Source organism: Anoplolepis gracilipes, unplaced genomic scaffold (assembly GCF_047496725.1).
Source record: "Anoplolepis gracilipes unplaced genomic scaffold, ASM4749672v1 Contig19, whole genome shotgun sequence".
NCBI classification, from domain to species: domain Eukaryota; kingdom Metazoa; phylum Arthropoda; class Insecta; order Hymenoptera; family Formicidae; genus Anoplolepis; species Anoplolepis gracilipes.
Genome location: NW_027328667.1, coordinates 712,890 through 740,642, shown reverse-complemented (window position 1 = coordinate 740,642; position 27,753 = coordinate 712,890). Strand labels below are relative to the sequence as shown.

Sequence of the window (27,753 nt, the reverse complement as noted above, 5' to 3'; positions counted from 1 at the left end):
AATAGACCGGATATCGGATAATTGTCGAACATCCGGCACATCCCTAGTAACAAATACTATAAGGTATCTATATGATATAAAATTATAATATACTAAACTTAATTTGTATGCAACAGTAATAAAACATTATTTCAATATTAATATTATGTAATTACATAGTATATAATCATGTCTCTTTGCTTACTACTATGCAGCGAACCAAGCGAATTATTTTGTATTTCAGTTTCCACTATAAACGCATATAAAAGATCTATAACAAAATGACTAACAAACAAAGTTACTAATAAAAAATCTAAAATATAACATCTTTCTATTATTTTCATTTCTAATAGTTCTAAAAAGGAATTCAAAATTTTAAACAGAAAAGTTATTTAAAATTGGACGGATAAATGGGAACTTATCCATTTATTTTCTATTTAAGACAAAAAATCAAAATTTAATTTTTATATACTTTTATATGATTTTATATAATTTTGTTTCGAATTTTATGAGTTAAATTTATTTTATTATTTATTTAATTGCGGTTATGATATAATCATTAGTGATATAACTACGATATAACGTAAGTACATATGTACGTTACACATACATGTTACATGTTACATTTATGAGTAGGAACTTACAACTAATCGATAGCTTATAGTAAAACTTGTACAACATTATCTGTAATATTCAATTCTATTGTATACTTAATATTATAACATGAATACAATAGTATTATTTACTAAGTAGCTAATAGACTTCCATTTCCGGCAAATATTTAAGAGAGCTGTGTGTATCGAAGGACATTTAACATAATTTTTTTGACAGAAGTGCAGAAAGTGAGTGAAACAGCGAGTATCAAGTGATGAGAGGGAAAGGTGAGGAAATGGAGTGAAGGAAAGAGTGTGTGAGAAATTGAGGAGGGAAGGCAAAAGAAAACGGTTGAAAGAAGGAACGGACATTTAAAAAGCGCGAGTAGAAAGGTCGCGTCATCCATAGGAAAGTGGGAAAAGTTTTTACTCCGATGCGCAGGAAATTGAGATGGAAAATTTAAATAGAAAACATGGATAAAAAAGAAGAGATAAGAAAGAATGAAAGTGTAAACAAAATAATTAAGGGAACAAAAAAGAGGAGGGGGAGTACAGAAAATATTAAAGATTTATTGAAAAGAAAAAGGGAAGTAAGCAAAACTTTTTTAGTCATTAATCAATATTTACGATATTTCGATTATCTTTGATAATGACTAAAAAGCGCACTATGTAGCTTTTATTAGAAAATATACCTATGGCCATCTTTTCTGTATGGCCATCATACCCTAGTTTACCCTAATTAAGGATTTAAAAGAAGAAAGAAGGAAGATAGAAAAGGAGGTGATGGGGATTACGTGAGAAGTTGAAGAAGTGAAGGTAAGTATTGAGGGGATTAAGAGAGTAAAGAGCAAATGAGAAGAAGATAATGAATTTTTAGTAGAAATTTAGTAGAAGTTTTAGTAAAATTGTGGGGAGTAAAGAGAAAAGATGTTTTGGAAAAGAAAAGGCTATTGAAGGGGAGTGAAGTATGGATAGAGGAGGACTTAACATAGAAGGGGAGAAAGATGAAAAGGGATTAAGAGAGAAGGGAGCTAGGAAGGAAGAGAGAAAAAGAGAAAGAGTTTGGGTGGGATATAATAAAATAAACATTATAAAATATAATAAAATAAACGGAAAGTGATGGTTTTTGATGTCTAAAACTTTTTAAAAGTTGTATATTATAATATGATATATAGAACATAAGAATATATAGATTTGTATTTTTAAATGATAACTATAAATTAATAAATAAAAATAATTTTCTTGTTATAATAAATATTTTTCTCTTTAAAACATGGAAAAATATTCTTTAATGTGATAATTTTTGGTATTAATTTTGAAAGACAGCATCTATGTATACTCTTTTTCTTTCTATATTCTATTATCATATATATATATTTATTTATATATGTATATTCTATTCTTTCTCTTCTTTTTCTTTCTAATATTTTATTAAGCCTCAAAACGTATTTATTTACTTTTGATCATATAAAAAATTATAATTAATCAATATTTACATAGACACAGTATGAAATTAATAAAAAAAGATCATTTTAAAACATAAATGTATTTACGGTAATAAAAAATAGAATTTTATCATTTTTTACCTTATGTAAATATATCGAAGAATTACAACTCAGTCGCGGAGAGCACAGCAAGTGCATTAAATAATTTATAACAACTTTCAACTAAAAATATTGCGACCACTGACAACAGCACGCAGAAAGAGACACCTAATAGCAATAATTGCAACATATTTCATGACATGGTAGCATCTCTGTAAAAAGATATCTCTGCACTATTGTACCCGGCGGTGCCGTTGTACCCCACGTTCCCCTACAATATCCGAATTTTCAAAAAAATAAAATTATACATATATACAGGGTGTCCCCGGTAATAATCGCCTCACCGCTCATATACAGGTAGAGCAGGTCAAACTGAGTAGAAAAGTCCTCTACCATTTTGCGATCTTCGTAATATAATTATTACCGAGAAATTAATTAACAAAGATTGACAAATCCGGGCGAGTACAAGCGTGCGACGAGAAGGCCCATCCTACTGCTAGGCGGTTACTAGGCGCTCATTGAATGATAGGAGGAACGGTCTACGACTGGTAATGGATGCGTATGAGTAGCGCGCCTAGTAACCGCGTGGCAGTTGTCATATATATGTATATTAAAATGTTGCTGTAACATTTATCATAAAATATTACAATTACATACACCTATAATATCTCTATAATACAATATAAAGACAAAAAAACAGATGTGATATTATTATGATTATTATTATTATTATTATTATGTTGTAACTTGTAAAATCATATTGCTGCAATGTAATTGAAATGTCTGATATTTTATGGAACTTTACATTGTGATAAACTTTTTACAGTACGGAAATTAGAATAAATGTTTCAACAAAAAATAAATTATTATTTTTTATTAAAAAGATAATATTTTTTATATAAAACATTTTGCGCACTTTTTATTCAGTTTTTGTTATGAACTTAAAAACATAACACAAAAATGAAATAGTAAAGTAGTTTTGATCAAATAAATTCAGCTTAGTAATTATTTAATAATTATTTAAACCATATATAACTATAATCATGAAATTACGATATTACATTAAAGATAAATAAATATGTTACTGTTGATATTTTTGAGTGTTCTGAAAAAAAGACATGCATATAATGAAAAAAACTATATCTGAAATATATTTTTGAACATTTTCTTAATATATAATATATAATTACTTTCATCATTTCCAATACCATTAACGTCATTAAGAGTGAAACGGAAATCGATTTTATGTACATATACATAATATATATAATTGCATTTTTTGAGTTTAATTTTTTCACAAAGTGCTTAATGATATTAATGAAATTAGAAATGTTGAAAGTAATAAATAATTATACATTTAAAAATGTTCAAAAATGTGTTCCAGATACGTTTCGACATTATAGAGGGTTCCCAATTTAAATGGCAAAACTTCGGGAACCTGTAGGGGACCAAAAAACTAAGACAAAAAGTACTGTAGAGATTTGCTTGTTTTTGCTCCATTTTGGAGAAAATCGCAAAAATTCAATCTCTCATTATTAGTTGTTCTCTTGAGTTGATTGGCACTGAATAAACTTCAAAGTTCTTTACATATGTAAATACTTGATGTTATGCTTTACATTCTTTTGTTTGTTCACATTACTGCTTTCTTCTACGAATCCTTGATCAGTTTTTAGTCAGTTGTACCAGAACAATGTCTAGCTGCAATTAATACGGTCAGTGCTAGATGTAATGCTTGCATTAGTGCAAGAGGGCAACATTTTGAACAATATCTCCATTAAATAGAGGATAACATGAATAAAATGTAAATAAATAAGTAAAAAACAAACACTTATTTTGTTTCTTTTTTTGCGATTTTCTCTAAAATGGAGAAAAAATGAGCAAATCTCTAAAGGACTTTTTGTCTTAGTTTCTCGGTTCTCTACAGGCTCCCGAAGTTTTGCCATTTAAATTGGGGACACTCTGTACACATATCATTTTTTCAAAATGCTTAAAACCGTTAACAAAGTTATATATTTATTTATCTTTAATGTGATATCGTTTTTTTTCGTCATTATAATTATATGTAACGGTTACTAAGTTTTTATAAGATATACATTGACGGCAAAATCATGTTAGATGTTTAACATAATATTATAATTACATCATTAAAGTTATATAGCATTTATGAAGATTTAGAGATAGATACACATATTTATACATTTATCAAATTATATAAATGTTACATAACAAAGTAACATCAAAATTACATAACATTTCTATGTAACAATTATAGATTTATTACGTTATTGATATAACTGATATGTCATAGTTTTGTTTTGCTGATCTATAACATCTATGATTTCTTTAAAATTAAGTCATATGCACACATTAGATTAATTTTGTTATGTTGTTATGCATTACATTTCATCGCTAAGTTTTTATATTTGTATTTTTGATATAATATATTTTTATAATCTCTGCATATTTATAAAAATTATTATAAATTTAAAGGAAATTTTTTTCTCATTTAAATTGTCATAAATACTGCATCAAACATAAATCATTTCTAAATTTCTTGGAATATGGTTATAAGAATTTTATGAAAGATGAATGTAATAATTTCTATTATTAATATTAGTTGTAAACAAACATGTAAAATTATACGGAAAAGCAACCGAAAATTAATTTATAGATATATGTATAGGAGATATTTCATAATATAGAAAACCCAGTTGAATGATGATTGGGAACAACAAAATGAACAATGAAAAACTATTAAAAAAAATTTAACAATTTAATAAAGATATATTCTTGTTTTCAAGTTTCATTAACCATTTTTGTATTTTAATAATTTTTAATGACAAATTGAGTCTGCTCATGTTCTCTAGACTTAAAGGGCTCCATTGAATTTTTATTTTTGGAACCACTTGAAAACAATTGTTTATTCAAAATCCATTGTCAGTATTGAATATCTTCATCTCAGATAGTAAGATGTCATTATAATGTTATTTTTTAGTCACTGATTGCGTCAAATTTACCTTTAAAATGATATAAAAGTGAAATAAAATGATGGTAAATGATCTGAGTCATAGACTATTGACTTCATATCTAAAACGACATTCATATCTAAAACGACAAAATGACAATATTTCTCAATGTAAGATGACGCATAAAACATATAAAATTGGTAAACTCTGGCCATTTTGCAAATATCGTTCTTCTAGTAATACAAATCTATTGGATTCTTAACTTTTTATCAAATAAAAAAATAAAGGTAGAATATATATTATACCGGGGGTCTCGTCCGGGTGAATAACTATGTAGTAGTGCCTCTTTGCACGCATGCTCGCAACAAGGTTCAGATCAAAAGTCGCGCCTCCATGTTATTGTGTTCTTGTTGCACGCAACAGCAACACGCAGACTGATGTTTTCTTACAACATTCTTCGAAATCTAGCCATAATGGATAAATCTAAGTACAGAAATCGCTCGAGGTCCTCTCACCGGAAAAAACGATCTCACGAACGACATTCCAGCGACTGAGAATCTCGACGCAACTCCCGAAAACCAGTGCATTGTCACCACCGCAACGACTCAACCAGTCACGAAGCCGATCATGCGATCGCCTATACAATCAGGTTTTTAAAACCAATGAGGCACTCGAGCTAATTCTCGAGAAGCTCGTACGTCAAGATGAATGACGCGGTCATCGAGGTTAGGACGCTCGGTGACGAGGGAGCTACGACGACACAGATCTTGGCTACAGACCTGTAGACAGAGAAGGAGACGGTTCTCCAGAACCGGGGCTCTGAACCAGGTATGTCCTCTCGCCGACCCTCACCTCTGACACTCGTCAGATCTCAGACAAAGGGGGGACATAACCGACTCTGATCCTCACTGCATAACATTTAGCCTTTGCAGACTTTCCTTAGTCGGAAGGCAATCGCTTGGTGTCCTTCCTGAAACAGATGACTTCAAACCAGGAAGAGATAACAGAGGAAAACGAGTTTATCGACGAATTTTTCGGCTCGTCCGCCAAACCAGCAACCGATTCTCCATGGGCCCCGGGCATATTCAACTTTGCCCGGACTACGGTCTGCACTGGGCTGGAAGAAGTTGAGCCCAATTACTAAAATATTATGAAGCAAAAGATAATCTTGCCATTCTGGGCTCTCCGAAGCTGAACAAGCTGTTCGTACCAGCCCTAAAAGCATCTACCTCGACAATGAAACGCGACGAAAGGCTCAGTCGCAAGCGCAGGGCGTAGCATCCTTGAACGCCCTGGGGTCTGCTACCTCTAAACTCCTGGGGCTAGGGAAGAAAGGACTCCTGCCCGAAGGCCAACTCGGCCCTGAGACAATTAGCAGACGGCCTTCACATTCTTGCAGATCACCAGTACCGTCTCTCTTTAGCTTGATGTGTTTTCATAAAACCGTCGTTCAGCATAATTGGTAAAAACGCGGTCGGCAACGCGCCCGTCAACGAATGGCTCTTTGGAAGCGCATTCGCCGAAGATCTCAAGGCAGCTCAAGCTTGCGAAAAGGCAGCACGAGACCTCTTGAAACCTACCCCACCGGTAGCAAAGCCTATCGCCCAGCCAGCCAGACAACCGCCAGCGAAACAACAACTAGACTGTTAGGTTTAAAAAAAAAAAACTAGTGCGGCGGCAAATCGCTCTCTAAACATCTACATAGTTATTCATCCGGACGAGACCCCCGGTATAATCTAAAGATTAAACGAACTTACCAAGTAAAGTTCGATCTTGATTATCCCGGGGGTCTCGTCCAGATGAACCTCTCACCCATTGCCGTAAACAACCCTCCCCATAGCAGCATTAGCGATTTGCCTAGCAAATCTAAACAATGACATGGAGGCGTGACGGAGGGAACAGCGCCACGGGGCGGCGCAACTTTTGAATCTGAACCTTGTTGCGAGCATGCGTGCACAGAAACACTACTACATAGTTATTCATCCAGCTAAAACCACCATCCAGATAAAACCTTCGGGATAATCAAGATCGAATTTCACTTGGTAAGTTCGTTTAATCTTTAGATTATAGAATATATTAAAAATAGAATTACAAAATGTAATAAATATTATATATATACCTAGGATAAGTAAACAAGTAAAGAGACATTTGTATAAAATATGTGTAAGAAATTAGATGTTTTACTATACATACAAGTCATTGTTCTACATAATCTCCTTACTTTTATACGATAGTCCATCTATTAACAAGCTTTTGAATTCTTCTAAAAGAAACTTCTGAAAAAAACTTTTGGTCTCGTGCACAGTAAATTTTACACCGCTGTACAATGATTTCTTTATCTAAATAGAACTTCTGTTCAAACAGACCTTTTTTTAATGATCCGAAAAGGTGAAAAATGTTCAGTAAATAAAGATTATATGATAGGTGATCCAACAGCTCAAACTCAAGAAGTTGATGATTTTGTAAGTAGTATGAGGATCAAACATTATCATATAGCAAAGTTATGCCTTTGGAAAGTTTTCTACTTCTTGAATTTAATATTCAGTTCTCGTAATAAATTACAGTTATTGTCATTATTACGGTTTCATCTTTAGGTGTGAAATAAATCAAAATTGGATTTTCCATATCTCAAAAGACTATCATCAACGTTTTAGCAAAACTCTGATTGAGTTTCTTTGGTATGAAAGATAACGGATGTTTTCACATTAAAATCTGCCGTTTGCTCTCTGGTTCAAAGTAATGGAGCCAATCTCTTGTCACCAGTTACATATAAATATACAAAGACACTAAAGTTATAATAAAGCATAGAGAAATGAGTACTAATCATCTCTTCGAAGAAATAAAAAAGTCCTTTTACTTTTTTCATTTATCCTAGTATATTATATGTATGTATTGAACCTTGAGTTCGTTAATATATAAGATGAAATTACAGCCATTCCAGACAATATGATGCAAAGAGCAATGCAAACCTGCGTGATAAATTAGAGCAATAGGATTAATGCGAACGTCTTTTAACAAAAGTGAAATTTTTTTTTAATTTACAAAAACGAGTAAAATAAAATAATATACTAAATAGCATTATATAATCTACTGTTATCTAACAAAAAATAAATTATATTTAAATTATATTTCATTTATTTATTTTAATTTTAAAATTATCAGATTTCCTACCCTATATCTATATATATATATATATATATATATATATATATATATATATATACAGGGTGTCCCATAATTCGCGAACCCGTCAGGTGCAGGTAGAGTAGGTTAACCCGACGAAGCGGTGGGAGGAACGCTCTGCAATGACAACCTGAAGAGTTACACACATAGTCACATAAACACATAACACATCGTCGGCGCCCCTAATATCAAGTAATAGTGGGAGGCTTCTTCGTGCCGCGCGCTTCTGTCGGACGCCGATTGGCTGATTTGTTATAATTAATATCTCATTAACTATTGCGAAAATTGCAAAATGGTATATAACTTTTTTACTCAGTTTAATCTACTCTACCTGTACTTGACGGGTGGTTTGCGAATTATGGGAAACCCTGTATATATATATATATATCTATATATATATATATATATATATATATATATATATATATATATATATAGTGTTAATTTGAAAAGTTTTCACCCTGTTTATTTTGTGACCAATTAATTTTTGCGAAAGATACCGAAAGACGTCAATTTTCTTTTCGAGACGGACGTATAAATACGGTAAATGCAACAGTATTACTTCACTGCCTTCGCAGAGATAGCTACCTCTACAAAATTCTTAAATGGCAATAGGGGTCAAGTGGCACATCATTTTAAAAGTCTTTTGATTCTCTTTACAATCACATTTGTTTTTTTAATTTGAATATTTTTTAAGAAATCGTACTAGAAAGTTTTAGGTATAAAAAAAATTAGATGCAAAGATACAATTTAAAGTAAATTCATTTATTTTACATGTTATTTTAAATGTTCAAAATGTTTTCCGTGATGTGCTAAACAATAATAAAGACAATTCTCAAACTCTATGCGGACATTTTTAAAGGTATCTGCTGAAATGACTCTACATTCCTATACAATTCTTCGACGCAAATCATTCATATTTTCTATTTGTGTTTTATAAACAATAGTTTTTTAAGTGTTCTTACAGAAAAGGCCAGAGAAGTTAAATTCGGAAATCTTGGTATTTCCGCTCGAGTGATCAAAAGTTTATCAAACTACACTCCATCCCCTACAGCACGAAATAGTGTGGGGCTGAATAGCTCAGTGGTAAAAGCAGTCGCCCGGCAAGCGAAAGACTCGGGTTCAATTCCCGATTTAGTGACTTCGCCCCGATATTTTTCTCGTCTACTTCTCTTTAAGGGGGTAAAAAGGAAGTTATAGAATTCTCAAAAATGAGAATCTATTTCTTAGTAAAATACACCAAGTAAAATATGTGTCCTGTGCACGATTTAAATTTCGCGAAAGAATTAATTTCTAAAGAAATTTTACGCATTAACATCCGCGCATGGTTCTCATTGCCAAGTTTATAGTTACGTATTTGTAAATATTGGAGCCTTATTTATTTCGAAGAAGAACAATTATTTGAGTTTGAAAAAAAATTAGAAAATCTTATGTTTTTTAAGAAAATGGTAAATTATCAAACAAAAGTTAATTATAAAAATAATTAATTGATTCTTTAACAATTGCCTAGTATTACGATCGGAAGGCAATTTATGAAGTGAAATATTAAATTATTGCTGTATTAATTAGTAGGTATTAATTTATGTAATCAATTATTCTTATTTAATAATATTAATATGGTACTGTTTTATACTTTCTCCTCTATTAGTGTATTTAGAACTACTTTGAAAATCCAGTACGACTTTTTGTATACAAAATAAATAATTTCGCAGGGGGATCACAAATGATTGTGGAGAGTTACACTTATACGGCGTGTGCTATACATAAATCTGTCTTTTATAAGTATCTTCAGTTCATTAATGAATTGTTTAAGGAAATCGTTTGCTGATGTCGGTTTACCTGACCCTGACCCATAATATGCTCCTATCATATGCACGGATTGAAAAATTCCATCAGATATTAAAATTGGCCAAAGACAATAAAGTGAAGACCTTGAAATTGATAAACCATCGACATTCATAGAACAAATTATTCTGTTAACAGTAAGTTTGGCATTAGTATATTTTTCCATTAATAAATTCAGTACATTTAATAATCCAAAATGTAAATATTCTCTATCTGCAATACTTATGCAATTAGTTGTACGAGGTGTGTGTAACAAAGTTCTGGCATCTTTGGGCAAACAATTTGGGATATATTTTAAAAGCAAATTCTTATTTAATAATATTTTCTTACTTAATATTTAAAGTTTCCATAGAAACTATATTACATATGTATATATTAATGTTATTATTTAACTCGTTAAATACGTTCAAATCAAGATATTTTCTATTTTAATATAACTTAAAATATAAAAAATTAAAAGTAATATTTTCCTTTTTTGTAAACTGCAGATTTTCTAATAAACTAGTTTTTTAATAAACTGTTTTCTACTATTTCTGAAAAATAATAAAGTACCAATGTAACTACTTTTAGGCATGCACTTTGAATACTATTTTTTCTTTTTTTGAAGATTTTATTACAAATATATTTTTATATATTTAATAATCTTTTTTTACAGAGTTTTTCTTTAAAAATAATTGGAGAAAACAAAATAAATATAGCAACAACTGCAATTCTTGGAAAATTAATTACAAATAAATTAATTGCCACAAAATATAGTTGGCATGGAAGAAAAGAAAAAAGGTCTTTAGTGAGCTTAGAATATCAAAACTAATAATAAGTACGTATTTTCTGAATAAAATAATAAGAGCAGTATATATCTATATTTATTGAACCGAAATGTAAACAAAGATAAAATGTCATTATAAATAATTTGTCTTTTTATTTTAGAAACTGTACATACACGGTAAAAAAACATTTTGTATTTTTGTTGAAATTTTCTTCTGTAGAAATTTTTGTGTTAAATTTTTAACATACTCTTATGTCAATATAACATACTATCGTCATGTTATTTTAACTTTTCTGCATTGAGTTAATATTCACCGTTTCTAAGAGTTAAAACAACAATTAACAAGTCAATCTTACATTAATTCACATTTTTGTGTTAATTTTTTACATATTATTTGTGTTATTTGTTTACATATTTGCCTTCTGTTAAATTAACATTAAAATTAGAGTGGATAAATTGGGATACGAGAAATGTGTTAAATTTAACACAAAATTTTTTACCGTGTAATATTTATAGTACAGGATAAATGTTTGATATTATCGGTGAATTATGAAAAAACTACATTTGTCAGCTATACTGTCTATGTTGTAGTTCTACAAGATTTATAAATGATATAAATATTTCTTTAAGTTTTTCGTCTATTTTTCTCAGAAAATGCATTTATCTTATTTAAAAATAACTATACAATTTTTGCTTTAATAATATCACATTATGTGATCCCGTGTGGGGATGCTGGACCCTCATCGGGCGCCTCCCCAGGTGGCGGATTGGGGATTGCTCGCCAACTTGTTGGAGGGTACCGGGGAAATAAAATACTCAGGATGGACCAAAACCAACAAAAATATTTTCGGCAATGGATAAAACATACTCGATTGAATATACCCCAGGTGGTAATCCAGCCGTACTAGCAAATCCATCCTCTGCGGAGGCTGGCTCCACGGATTCCGGGAGGGGGGCAATTATTGCTTGGAAAATATGATACAACAAACTCTGGTACACCGAATGAGCAGTTAATATTTAATGCTTGACAATTAGAAAGGAATGCAAGAATTAAGTTAGAACAGACGGTTGCAAAGCTGAAGCAACAAATACTAAAGTTGAAAAAAGCATTCCATTAAGCACTGGAAAGGGAAATTCCCCACCGACAGTAGATGAAAAGAGATAAGCGACATAATACCATACTCATGAAGAGGAATTAATTTAGGAAACAGAATGTGTTACTAAAGGTAGAAGAAACAAAAAGAGATAAATGGTTTCTCTCCGGAAACCTCCCCTCAATCACAACCTCAACAAAATGTTGAGTAAATCATACAAAGAAAACAACCCAAACTACCAACTATCGTGATCAGTCAAGTTAAAAACTATGAACTGTTATACAAAGATCTGAAGGAAAACAATTTCGATTTTACAGCAATTATACTAAATAATCAACAAATCAAACTAAATGTCATGAGTGCTGATGATTACAGGAAGCTAACAAATTTTCTACGAGATGGATATCATGTACTACATATGAAAACAAACTAACCAGACCCATTAGAGTAGTAGCTAAAAAATTACATCATACATGTAACCCGCTAATGATTTTTGAAGACCTGAGGCACAAGAATTATAAAATAGAAGAATAAACATGCTGAAAAGGAGATAAATTTCCTCTCCATTGTTTCATACTAATCTTCAGCAATAATGAAAACATTAAAAGAATATACGAAATAAAAGAGATTTTGGATATGAAAATGGAAATTGAGACACTAAGAAGATTTAAACTCATATCTCAATGTAAAAATTGTCAAACTTATGGGTACACGCAACAATTTTGCAAAAGAGAATCGAGATGTGTCAAGTGTACAGGTAAGCATCATACTCGAGAATGTAACAAACAACAACAAGTTTAGCCTAAATGTGTTAACTGTAGTACTAATCATCCCGCTAACTATCGAGACTACGAAGCAAAAATTTGCAAGAAATGAGAAACAAAATTATTAAAAATAAGGTAAACAAGAATAGCCTAAGAAATAATAGGACTTTGAATCCTTCCAGGGCTGTTGATAGCATTAACTTAACAAATAACGCTGATAGAGGAAAAACCTATTCTCAGATAGGTCAGCAAGATAATGAAAAAGGAGTTCAGGCAGAAGGAAATGTCAATGTCACACTAATAAAACTATTAGATAAGCTCGAAAAACAAAAATACGAAGAACAAGGGCAAATGATAAAAGATGTATTACAAAGACTCATAAAACTAGAAAACAAAAGTGATATGACAGCTGCGCCCTCTAGGAGGAAACAACGAATAAACAAGAATCTTTACATGGAACGCCAATTGCATCAAAACATCTCAAGGTGAACTACAAGTTTTCCTCTATACTAATAAAATATTGGTTTCATATCAGAAACCTAACCCACCTGACAAATCAGTCATATATTAAATTTAAGGGATACAAAGTACCATACTGCCCACCCCTTAAACACAACCAGAGGTGGAAGCGCTGTGAATATTAAAGACAATATTGTTCAGTATGAAGAAAAACATTATCAAACTGAATCAATACAAGCAATAAATGTAGGCGTCAAAGCGCGTAATTTTAACATCACAGTGTGTACTGTCTACTCTCTACCTAGGTATAACTTAAAAGAGGAAAATTATCTGGAATTCCTAAGAAGACTAGGCACGAAATTCATTGTAGGTGGAGATCTCAATCCAAAAAACACATTCTTTGGTTCAAAACTAACAACAATTAAAAGAAAAGAGTTACTAGCAACCATACAGGAAATCGGATGTGTTTGTCTTTCAACAGGAAAGCCTACTTATTGGTCTACAGATTCTAATAAAATACCAGACCTTCTAGATTTTTTCATATTAAAAAAGATATCAGCAAACTACATTAATCTAGAAGAAAGTCATAATTTAAGTTCTGATCACTCGCCAATTATTCTAACACTAAGTGAAAATCTCATTATAAAAGAACAAAACCCTACTCTAACAAATAAAACCACAAATTGAAAGAATTTTCGGAATAATCTGGCAGAGAAAATACAGTTAAACGCTCAGATACTAACCAGAGGACAACTAGACTCAGAAACAGAAAAGCTGATAGAAGACATCCAACAAGTAGCATGGAATAACACGACAACCACTCAAACGAAGGCGTTAGGTAACAACTACCCAATAGAAATTAAATTGCTGGTTGCAGAAAAGAGGAAAGCTAGGAAGAGGTGGCAGCAGACTCGAGCTCCGAAAAATAAAAACAAATTCAATAACAAAAACACAACGGTTAAGAAGAGAAATACAACAACTTAAAAATGAATCTATTAGTTCATATTTAAAAAACCTAACAGCTGAAAAGGATACAAACTACTTCCTGTGGAAGGCTACAAAACGACTCAAGAGACCAATGATACATTATCCGCCCATAAAAACCGCTCATGATCTCTGGGCTAGAGATAGCATAAATAAAGCTGAAGCCTTTCTAATCATTTAGACGCAACTTTCCAACCTCATGTAGCTGAAGGGAAGCAAGAATTATATATAGTTAAGAACAAAATAGAAACAAACATACAGCCAACTACACCAAAAGAGATAGAACAAGAGATTAAAAATAATATCAATCCTAAAAAAGCACCTGGATTTGATCTAATCACAGAAGACATTTTAAGACATCACATGGTAAATCTAATAGAAAAAGCCTTAGAAGAAAAAAAGGTCTGTGCTGCGGTCTTCTTGGACGTGGCACAGACCTTTGATAAGGTGTGGCATGAAGGTTTAATAAATAAGCTAAACTATTATCTACCTAAGCGTTTCTCTGATATAATTAAATCCTATCTCTCGGACAGACTCTTCTGAGTTAAGCATGAGAGAATGAATATTCTAAATTAAAAGGAATTAAAGCGGGTGTACCGCAGGGAAGCGTACTAGGGCCCATCCTATACCTCATATACACGTGCGATTTGCCGCAAATCAGAACAACTTCGGTGGCAACCTTTGCTAACGATACTGCCCTATTGGCAGTTGACAATAGCATCGAGGAAGCAACTAGGAAACTTCAAAAAGCTATAGACAAAATAAATGTTTGGACTAAGAATTGGAGAATAAAACTCAACGAAAGCAAATCTACACATGTTAATTTCACTAATAAAAAAACCCCTTACATTAAAATTAAATGACGTCAACATCCCGTATACCAGTTCAGCGAAATACCTAGGAATGAACCTTGACGTAAGGTTACGATGGAAAGAACATATAAAAAAGAAACTAGACGAACTTACGCAAAAAATAAAGAGAATATACTGGCTAACAGGATCCAGTGTACAACAAAATACGCTTATACAACCAAATCATCAAACCAATCTGGACGTATGGCATACAACTCTGGGGTTGTGCTAGCAAAAGTAACATAAGAAAAATACAAATATGTCAAAATAAAATACTTCGGGGGATTGTCAGAGCCCCGTGGTATATTAGAAATAATAACTTACATAGAGACTTGGATCCACTGTTAAAAAAGAAATTAAGAAGAATGCTTTAAGGCATGAAGACAGGCTACAAGATCATGTAAAACACGAGACAAGATGCTTCGACGATACCCATGGACTTATCAGAAGATTGAAAAGAACTAAACCTTTGAACTTACCTGAAACAATAGATTTAATTCTAAGGAAAATTAAAAGAACTAATTAGTTTTCTTTTATCGGTCTTAGGAAATTTAGGTCAAGTAAAAATTATTGGTTAGCCGAAATATCGACTAGTTGTAATATTCCTTGTAAAAAAAAAAGAAAACATTATATGATAATTGATCAGTTTAGATTTTTGTGTTTTTAAATATTTTTAAAACAATAATTTTGTGTTTCTGTATAAATTACTTGTAGTAATGATATTACTTTAAATAAGTTGTAAGTATACACACTACTGTTAAAATTATACTAATTGGTTTTTTAAGTGTTAATTTTTTTATAAGTTTTTTAATTGTCATATATAAAAAGAAAAACGTTTTTTTAATAAAATTTATACTTACAGGTTAAGATCTATAAATACAGGGTGTCCCAGACCTACCGAATCACCTGTTAATGGTGGATTCCGGAGGTCATTTAAAAACGAAAATTCTAATACCAAAATGTCGAGGCTACAATAGTTTTCAAATGGTAAATGTTTAAAGTTGACCAATTAGCATGACAAAACTTCGCGCGCTCAGGCACGTCGCATATTAAAAGTGTCACCGCACTAAATTTAATTAGCGACATTGAAATATTGATAAATTATGTATTTAATTTATTGTTAAGTTGTTGTGTAGTAATTTATTGTTATTAAAATAATTTTATAAATTTATCTCCTTCATGTGCGGTTAATAAATTTCGGTATTAGAATATCTCCGCAATGACAAAATCCTCGTAACCACCCAATTAAATTCAATCTCGATGTTGCGCGCGGAATTACGAAGATTTTCTGTCATTGCGGAGATATTCTAATACCGAAATTTATTAACCGCACATGAAGGAGATAAATTTATAAAATTATTTTAATAACAATAAATTACTACGCAACAATAACTTAACAATAAATTAAATACATAATTTATCAATATTTTAATGTCGATAATTAAATTTAGTGCGGTGGCACTTTTAATATGCGACGTGCCTGAGCGCGTGAAGTTTTGTCATGCTAATTGGTCAACTTTAAACACTTACTATTTGAAAACTATTGTAGCCTAGACATTTTGGTATTAAAATTTCCGTTTTTAAATGACCTCAGGAATCTACCATTAAAGTCCTGTACCATTTTGCGATTTTCGTGATAATTACCGAGAAATTAATTAACAAAGATAGACGAATCAGCACGAGTATCAGCCCGCCGCAAAATAGATGGCCCACCAGATAGGCCGGTCGCTAAGCGCGCGCGGCGTAAATAGGCGCCATCGCGGTTATCATGGGCATAGACGAGAAGTGTTGAAGAACAATAGAATAGCAATTATTATTTAGCGACCGGCCTAGCGGTGGACTGTCCTTCTCGTCATCTTTTTTGTGGCGGGCTGATACTCGCGCCGGATTTGCCAATCTTTGTAAATTAATTTCTCAATAATTATTCTGAAAATCGCAAAATGATACAGGACTTTTTTATTCCATTTAACCCGTACTACCTGCACCTAAGAGGTGATACGGTCGTTTTGAGACACCCTGTATATACATATACATATATATGTATGTATATATTTTAATGTATGTATATACGGTTGTATTATATAAATATATGTATTTACAAATATAATTATATACTGCATTTTCTTATAAATAAGTGGTTTAGTAATAAATATTTTTGTCTTGTATGTTTTGTGTGTAACAATTGTTATCAGATAGCACAAAAGTCTGAATATAACGTGTACCAGAGCGAATTTCTGACCAGCAAAAGCTAGTATTAAAAGGATCCTAAACCGTCTTATATTATTGATATTTTTATTATACCAAAATGTTTTTATTAGTATAGAATAATAAATTCTTTTCCATGATAAAAATATACACCGAAACCTTTTCGGAACTTAATGCGATCTTATGGTAATAAAGAAAAAAGTTAAAAAATAACAGTTTTTTATCAGCTTTTAGAGAAATTGTAACAATAATTGCTTGATACAAACGTTTTGCAGTTTATATTAACAAAATGAGATAGGTTCCAGATATATATTTTAGATATAGGTTCCAGATATAAATTGCATGAAGGAATATTGTGAACTTTTAGATATGAGCTTAGAAGTCTAGATAAAAAACATTTTGTTGAAGAAAATGTTGTGCAGCAAAATGTTTTTACTAAGCTTCTAAACTCATTTCTAAAAGTTCACAAATATTCTTTCATGCAATTCTTACAGTGCGAAGCTATTTTATTTTATGTGTATAAATTGCAACTTTTATTAAGTAAATATATTGTCATTAGGTTAAATTTTGGTCAGTAATATAGAACAGCTTAGGATCCCCTTAAGGCTCCCGAGTAATCGCCGAGAAACTCTGAGTTGACGGTGGCGACAACCATAGCTACGATAGGAATAAAAACCTTGTCATTATATTCTCTTTTTTTATCTTGCATGGTCTGAATTATTCTCTCTTGCATTGACGTTTGAAAGTTTTGACAGCCAAATTATTCGTGACGTCATAAGCGAGAAATAATACTCTTGCGTACCATTTTAAAATAAAAAGGTATTTCAATAAAACAAGACTATAGATCGAATCAGCACATTTGTAAAATACTCCGAAAACTATGCTTAGCAAGGAATATATTCTATAGAAGAGACATTTTCTACTTCTTTAGACAGCTGTCCAACCGCTTTTTTCCCATGTAAGTAGGCTTATTTTGACACTCATTTTACGGCTATTTAACTGTCAAACGAAAAGCTTAGTTTTCAGACAATTTGCCAAGTTTTCTAAAGCGATCTGTAGTCTTGTTTCATCGAAATATCTTTTTATTTAAAAATGACACGCAAGAGTATTATTTCTCGCTTATAACGTCACGATTCTAATATGGCGGTAACTACTCGGGAGCCTTAAATCATTTACACATTGCTGATAAACAATATGAAGTTGCCGTCTTGGGAGAATTGTTTAGGAACAGCCAGTCTCAAGAATCAGCCGACCGTCTTGCGCATGTGCAGTATGCTGAATTACTCGCTACTCGCCCGCTAATTCATTCGCTACTATCTTGACATGATTTTAGTTATTTGCTTGACGAAAGCGGTAAGGTTGGACAAGTTCAAGGTTACTTTGTCGCAGCGACTACTAGACACCGCAACTTTAAGATTTTAGATGCTACGAATAAAAAATGAGCGTTTAAAGAAAGTTTTCACCAGCAAATTCATTGGCAAATTAAGTCAAATCACTTGGTCAAAACAAATAAAAGTCGTTCCGTGTAAACTATCTTGAAACCTTTCGCTACTACGAGCAACTCTACTTGTTCTCCAAGAGACGTTATTCATATCCTCTATGGGCGACTATAGTCGCTCGCCACGAAATGCCGTTCATATGTTACAGCTACGGGAAACTATAGTCGCTCGCCACAAAACACCGTTATGTTTATAAATATTTATTTCAATGAATTTTAAAGAAAAGGTTTTTCTTTTCCAAAAAACATTATCAAAGCTGCTTTTCTAGATGTAAAAGTAAACTCGAAACATCAAAGACTATCTGCGCGTCATGTGTACACTTTTGGCACTGCCAGCGTTCAACAGTGACATTCTGACGCAGAAGACCATCCTAGCGAAAGAGTTAATGTAAATTTCTCCAAAAAAATTTCAAAAATATAATATTTGCAATATTTGTAAAATTTAATATTTGTTATACTTATAATATTTGTCAATTTTTCGTAATATTCAGCTTAAAAGTTATAAGGGTATAGTGGAAAATTTAATAGTTTACGAGATATTTTATACTTTAATTTGACATAATTTTACATAAATTATGAAATATCTTGTAAAATTCATTTTTCATTATCTTGTTTTAGTACTTTTATACACAAAATAGTGAAATGAATCAATTGATGTCAAGAAAACACATAGTTGTGTTTAAGAAAAAGTATAAATTTATAAGTAATTACATATTTTCTCTTTAAGATCCTATGTTTTCTTTACATCAATTGATTCCTCTCATTATTCTCAATAAAAGTATCAAGATAATTGAAAAATGAATATTTTACGAGATATTTAATAGTTCATGTAAAATTATATCAAATTAAAGTACATATCTAAAAAAATATCTCGTAAATTCATTTTTCAATGTTTAATCATTCTTACCTTTTTACCTAGAATATTGCAAAAAATTGATTATAAAAAAAGTTAGGATAGTTCCATTTAAAAAAATTTAGGTTGACTTTGAAATCTCTTTAATGTCTCCACCTACAAAAAAATTTTCATCATACGTTTCTCTCCGTATTACATATTTTTTGTATAAAGATACATATATATAAAAAATTTTTATATATATCTTCAACTTTGCAAATATTTACATCGATTATTTTATATAAATTACCATATATATGACAAAAATATTATGCGACAATTTTTTTCTTTTGAAATAACTAATTATTTCAAGAGAATTAATCAAGAAAGTTGAATTAGCACGAATAATCTCGTAGGTCTCGAAACACGCAGATCCGTTAACACGACCCTGGCTGCTTTGGCTATTTTGTTTCGTAATACCATCGATAACGTATGTGTGCTTTTATCGATCTTTATATTTTCCACCGCACGCTCACTTTACATTTTCTTGGAGAAATAATGACTATATACTCGCGCGCGATTATTTATATCGATAAGATAAGAGAAGGAAACGATACTTATACTAACCTTGACATATTAAATGATGGTGGTAATTCATGATGATAAAATGCGAGAAAATTTCAGAAATTTTGAAAATTATGCATAGTATTAAAAAAAAACCAATAAAAAAACAAATGCATTAAGATATGAGAAAGATATGGAATGTTGAAAAAATTTGTTGGAATAATGTTGAAATATTTTAAAAGTAACTTCTTTTAAATAAAAATATGATAGAAGTACGTCATTTATATCGCAAGTATGATATGCGCTAGATATATACACCTTCTCAATTGCGACATCACGCTTTTTATAAATCACTTATTAATCGGTTCGATCCCTGAAATCGACCTCATACTGAGGATGAGAAAAAAATTACGTGAGAACTAATGCACATGGATTACTTTAGTATCCGCGGGAATAGAAGAGTTTGCCACTTCTCGTGTGTTCTTTCCCAGCATTTTTTTCTGGTTTAAAATTCATGCTCAACTATCTATTAATAATTATCAGCAATTTACATTATATTGTTTAACTTATCATGTACAATTTATGCATGCATATTAAAATTATAATATTTTATTTAATGATTATTTGAAAGTATAAATATATCCCGGTAAAAAATTTTTATATATAATCAGACAAAAATGGTCATATCTAATTATACAAATTTATATACGAAATTTGTCCATTTTATATATAATTATATATAATTATACATAAAATGTTGCAGCTATTGTGTATAAGTGTATGTATAAGCTTACATATACATAATTCTAATTGCAACTATCAATCCATTTATATATAAATATACGTAACGTTTTATACAGTGTCATCTATAATTATATTTTTACACAATTGTGTAGAATACTATATAATTATATTCAATTCTGCATAACTATACATAAGAAATTTTTTATCGGGATAATATATAATATTGTACATATAAAAAATTGAACACACACACACACACATTAATATATATATATATATATATATATATATATATATATATATATATATTTGTATGTATGTATGTGCGTGTGCGTGTGTGTGTGCGTGCGTGCGTGTGTGTGTATAAACATTATTTTTTTAATCTAATACTGTATATTTTAAGTTATATAATGTAACTTGTATAACTTATATATATATATATATATATATATATATATATATATAATATATATATAATCTCTATTTATTTTCCTATTATTTGTAACAATTAAAAACTATTATAGTCATTAAATAACTTATTCTCTAAGAAATCAAATTATACATGCTGTGCGAGCTAACATTTATATATTTTTAATACAAAAAGATTTTTCATTTATCAATATGAAAAAATAAAAAAATGACAGAGAAAGAATTTAATTTATTTTTTACATTGACAAGTAAGATCGATCGCTAAACCGCCTACTTGTACTTCTCTCTCTAATCCCGTAATCATGACCTTTAGTGCAACCTTTACCGACCTACCGTCAGTAGTACCATTTTCAGTATGGTCAATCGACTAATAAAATATTTCATTCACTCAGATTAGTTACGAATTAATATTCGTGAGAATAATTCACACAATATAAATAAAAAATTTTGAAAATGTTATATATATTTATATATATTATATATTATATTTAATGTGTATGTATAAAGAATATCTTCCTCAAATTTATCATCTATTTTTATTAACAAATTTTTTATATTTAATGATTGGTTATTTCGATAACTTTCAAATAAATGAAAAATACATATAAATACCCGGGAAAAAAAGTTGGCCATATATGGATTTTGTCAATATCTGATCATGTCTTACCAAGTATAGTCATATGTGATATTATATGATAATTAAATAAAATCATATAATATCATATATGATTTTATTTAATTATCATATTATCATATATAACTATGTTTGGCAAGATATGCTCAGATATTGACAAAATCCATATATGGGCAATTTTATATGGACTTTTTTTTCGGGTACTTACGAATTTTCTTTTTTTTTTACTACAATACATACAAAATATAATGTATAGAATATTACTTCCTTGTTAAAAATTCCTTTTAAACGTGTAAAACGGATGTATACTTATGATATTGACGTATTCATATTCAATGACGTAAGTTTCTTATCACCTAGGGTGAAGGCTGTACTAAAAACAAAGTTATGGTTGCGTAATAAGTTTCAATAGCACTGATTGCTACCTTCCATCGTTTTCACATTGTATTTCTGTATACATAAGCTTCTAATCGAAGTAGACATACATTTCAAACACATGAGATTCTATTATATTTCCATGATTATTCAAAGATTGAAACCATGCATAAATCATGGTTTACAAAAATCAATTTTAGATAATTTAATGCATAAATTTTATTTGACCTTTGTAATTATCGTATAATTTTAGTATAATTGCAGCTATTAACAAATAATGATAGATTGGTAAATAACTAGAAAAAAGGAACTGGATGAAAAAACAATTTTTATGAACATATGACAGTTTATTGTAACAATATATAATATATATTGTTACAATAAACTGTCATATGTTCATAAAAATTGTTTTTTATTTATTTTGATATCTTAGAAAATGTGACATATATACTTATAATGATTTTATATATTTGGTTATTATTTATAGTACATAAAGTTTTTAACGCATCACCAATATACATATCTTTTTTTTCATCAAATTTTATCATTCCAAGATATCTCTTCACATGTCAATATTTTATAATATTTTTATTTATATAATTAAAATATGAAATTTATTTAATTCTCCGTTAAGTGCAATATACAATAAGTATTATTTTTAAGCCATATTATTAACATAGCGATTTTTTTATCTATTGTAATATTTATCAATTAATTCTTTACTGTTTTTACATACTTTAATGCTCGGTCTATTAGGACAATTATTTTTTTGATAATGTATCGGCTCGAACACACATTGTTTTAAAAATTATTACTTTTGATAGGGAAAAGATGTAAAAAAAAATGAAAAAATAATTTTTCTTTATATTTGTATCGTTTTTATATTTATATATCGTCTGCGTAAAATAGTACATACGTGCCTATGTATCCGACAAAAGCCTGGTTCAAGAGAAACATATTGTGGCCATGACACAGAAGTGTCTTTCCGTGCCAGCCAGACGCGACACACGCAGCCAACATAAGACTAACCTTCTATATTTCGTTGCGATTGTCTCATACACAATGTTGTATTTTTACCCATACTTATGATTTATCCAATATAAAATAGATGTTATGTTTTTATTTTGAATAATAAAATAAAAAATAATAAAATAAAAATATGAAATAATAAAATATACAAAATAAAATAATAGTAAAATAAATTATAAATTAATTATAGTGCAAAACATTCTTTGGATATAAAATAGATTAGAGAATAAATTGAGCTTGCTAATGAAATTATTAATAAATAAACTTTTCGTTTCAATAAAGGTGCGAGGATATACATATATGTGTGCGTGCGTGCGTGCGTGCGTGCGTGCGTGCGTGCGTGCGTGCGTGCGTGCGTGCGTGCGTGCGTGCGTGCGTGCGTGCGTGCGTGCGTGCGTGCGTGCGTGCGTGTGCGTGCGTGTGCGTGCGTGCGTGCGTGTGCGTGCGTGCGTGCGTGCGTGTGCGTGCGTGTGCGTGCGTGCGTGCGTGCGTGCGTGTGCGTGCGTGCGTGCGTGTGCGTGCGTGCGTGCGTGTGCGTGCGCGTGCGTGCGTGTGCGCGCGCGTGTGTGTATGTGTGTGTGTGTGTGTGTAAAACAAAATATATGTATATAATAAATTTATAAATTTTGTTTTGTTATATAAAAGTTATATATTTTATATATATATGTATATATATTATAAAAATGTTTCAGACAAAAGTTATATATATGTATATAACTTTTGTCTGAAACATTTTTCTCTGAGACTTATGGATTTTAAGATATTACAGTGCATAGATTAATATGGCCTGTCCTGTATACATATATATATATATATATATATATATATATATATATTTACTTACAATTAACTATATATATATATATATATATATAGTTAATTGTAAGTAAATAAATATTTATAACATATATGCACATATATTTTACATAAAAAGCTTTTAGAAATCCATATATTGTACAATAAATACATTAATCTATATATATACATATATATATATATATATGTAAAGATTAATGTATTTATTGTACAATATATGGATTTCTAAAAGCTTTTTATGTAAAATATATGTACGTATATGTTATAAATATTTATTTACTTACAATTAGCTTCATTTTTATAATAACATTTTTATTAAATTTTAAAAATAGATTCTATTTTTATTTAAAACAATATTGCATGAATAAATCATGAATTGTATGCATCAATTAACACAAAATATATAATGTAACATAGACTTTATCACTGTAAAATCGTGATCGTAGAAACGGAAAATGAGGCAACATGAAGCATTTAGTGGTGTTACTATACATGAAAGTCAGAAATTCTGTTTGACTCATTGTCAGCCGCGGTCACTTTCACTCAGATAAGCAACTTTATATATTATGATGTTTTACAAGCATGAATAAACATTTTTTCTCTTATTCAATCGATCACATAGCTATTAACAATTCTAATTAGATTATTAATGTTTATAATTCGATTATTAATCATTCTATTTTATCCTATTCTATTACACTTATCTCAATACTTTTATACATTATGTCGCATCAAATTTGCGTAATTTTTTTATTCTTAAGAATTTTTATATATAAATATATTTGAGCATATGTAGGCAAAATTCCATGGCTAGTTCTGCAACTGCGTCGTACTGTATGCGTGCCAAGAACATTATTTGCAATTGGACTAGTTAGAGAAAATTAGTCACATCGTATTTTGAGAGTGCATCAAGCCGCCATTAGTCGTTCTCTTATGTTGCTTTTTTATTAATATTTTTTCTTAATTTTTTTCTATTAATCATTTCTTTCAATATCTATTTAAAAAGATATATTCTGCCGAGAAGTAAGAAAAATTAATATATGTATAAACTTTATAAACTTGATAAATCTATATAATTATTATTTTTTTTCCTCATTTAGCTTAATTATGGATCGTTAATAACTACATTAAATTCATTTATTTTCAGATAAGACAAAGCAGTACCATTTATTCAATTACAAAATTTGAAATTCACTTAGAAACAAAGTAATACAAATCTATTTCCTAGTATTTTTTAATTCATAATTAAAGGTACGTTCCATTTGAGAAGTAGATGAATAAAAAGAAACCGTTAATTGACTGCAATGAACTAGACTAAAAAGAGTTATCTAACAAAATGTTTTATAAAACTATACTAAATGAATTTTGTAAGTTTTCAATATTAAATTTAAAAAGAAATGTGTGTATGTCGGTCATTCGAAGTTATTCACTAAACATCGATATCATACAAAATCTTTTGTATCTGAATTCCATTTCAATTAATCCATAAAAGAAGAAAGATATAATAGATCTAATCATATTTATACCACCTTTTTATATTACCACTTTTTATCTTACTTAAACACTGTTCCAGCGACAAATAGAGACGACAGAAGATATTGAGTTTCTAGAGAAGATAAAAAGAGAAATATTAATCGATTTTGTTTTCATTTTTGGCTATTGTTATTTTTTGAAAATTAAAATATTTATAAATAAAATGTTTAATTAAAATATAATTGATTATAATATTATCATTGATTATAATATTTGATTATAATATTTTGATTACTTTTAATTCTTACTTAAGGGAATGCAGAGACCTTAGCTTTTCTTTTTAAATTGCTTTTTTAATGATTATTGTACGATCATTTTTTCACTAGTTATAAACGTTCAAAGTCAATAGCTCGATTTTGCTTTAATAATAAATATCTCGGTGAAAAAAAATCATAGAACATTCGTTAAAAATAGAAATTAAAACTAAAAAAAATGTTCTTTAACACTCAATTAATAAAATCATGCTAGGATTTTTTTTTAATTCAGTATTCTCTCTTCAACAAATTTTTGAAAAATTTGTTTAATCGATGGACGTCGCTTTCTTACAACGTAATTTTGTAACGAATAGAAAGAAATTCATTTAAAGATTCTAAAACTAGAAACTTGAAGTTTCGAAACGCTTTTTTATTGATTTCATTCCGATTATTTTTAAGAAAGTTGCAACTACTTAAAAATTGACCTTTTTTATATGAAGAAAGTGGCTCTTTAATTTTTCTGCGTAGTATATATAAGTACTAAAATAATTAAAAAATTAATATTTTACATTATTTCATAGTTTATGTATAATTATGTCAAATTAAAATATTAAATATCTTGTAAAGTATTTACTTTTTGGTCATTATATCCTTATAACTTTTCACATAGAATATTGTGAGGAATTAATTTATATAAAAAAATTCAGATGTTCTATCTACAAAAACAAAATTAACTTCCGTATAATTATTCAATGCATAAAAATATGTAGATAAAATTGTGAAAAATGAATATTTTACGAAATATTTCATGGTTTATGTAAAAAAGAACTATGTAAAATTATGTTGAATTAAAGTAAAAAATATCTCATAAACTATTAAATGTTAGGTTATAACCTTGGTACATACACTTAAGGTCAAATCAATAATACTGTCTTGTTTCTCTTTCGAACCAAACAACTTTTATTTGAATATACAATATTTTTTATTTTACTTTGCACAGATAAAATGGATTTTAAAAGGAGGTACTTTTATATATACATTATTATAAATAATTTTACATACATTATTAAAGATTCAAAAAAGAATATAAGTGAGATGCGTGGGAACATGTTTGAAAACGGTACTGGATGGAAAAAGAAAGAGAAAAGGGATATTGGCAAGATAGTGAAGAGAATGTTAGGAGAAAAAAGAAAGGAATGGATGAAAAAAAGTGTAGTAGAGGGGAAAGAAACGGAGGCGTGTAAAAGGAATGGAAATTAAAAGGGGAAAGATTAAAGGTGAGATGAAAAAGGGGATGAGGAAAAAGAAGAGAGAGAGAAAGAGGGAGGGAGGGCGGGAGAGAGAGAGAAAGAGAGAGAGAGAGAGAGAGAGAGAGAGAGAGAGGGGGAGAGAGAGAGAGAGAGAGAGAGAGAGAGAGAGAGAGAGAGAGAGAGAGAGAATAGAAGAATTGATTAAGGAAAGATTAAAAGAATTATAAATAAGAATTATGTAAGAATTATTAGAAAAATTAAACTAATTTTATAATAAATAATAATTATATAAGAATTATATAATTAATAAATAATTAATAAATAAATTTAAAAAAATATAATATAAATTAATGTAAGTTAGTGGATATAATATATTCTGGACATACTAATATAAGTTAATGACTAAATTATATACGCTAATATATTTTGTATAACAATTGTAACTCTAAAAGGGTCGGAATATAATAAAATTTATCATTTACTCATTTATTTACATTGTTATTGTGCAATGCGTTTGCTCTATGTGATTAACGATTACTTGATAAATTGCATAAAAAATAGAAAATTTTAAAAGTTGAAGTAATAAAAACGTTTGTAACTAATAAAAAAGAGCCATTTCAAA

General features: G+C 29.7%; 1 protein-coding gene across 19 annotated transcripts in view; it reads right to left on the bottom strand.

The window, feature by feature from the left end:
* Phcl-1 (pH-sensitive chloride channel 1) overlaps window positions 1-27,753 on the bottom strand; it is a 235,531-nt gene that overhangs the window by 191,241 nt on the left and 16,537 nt on the right. The window lies entirely within an intron of this gene.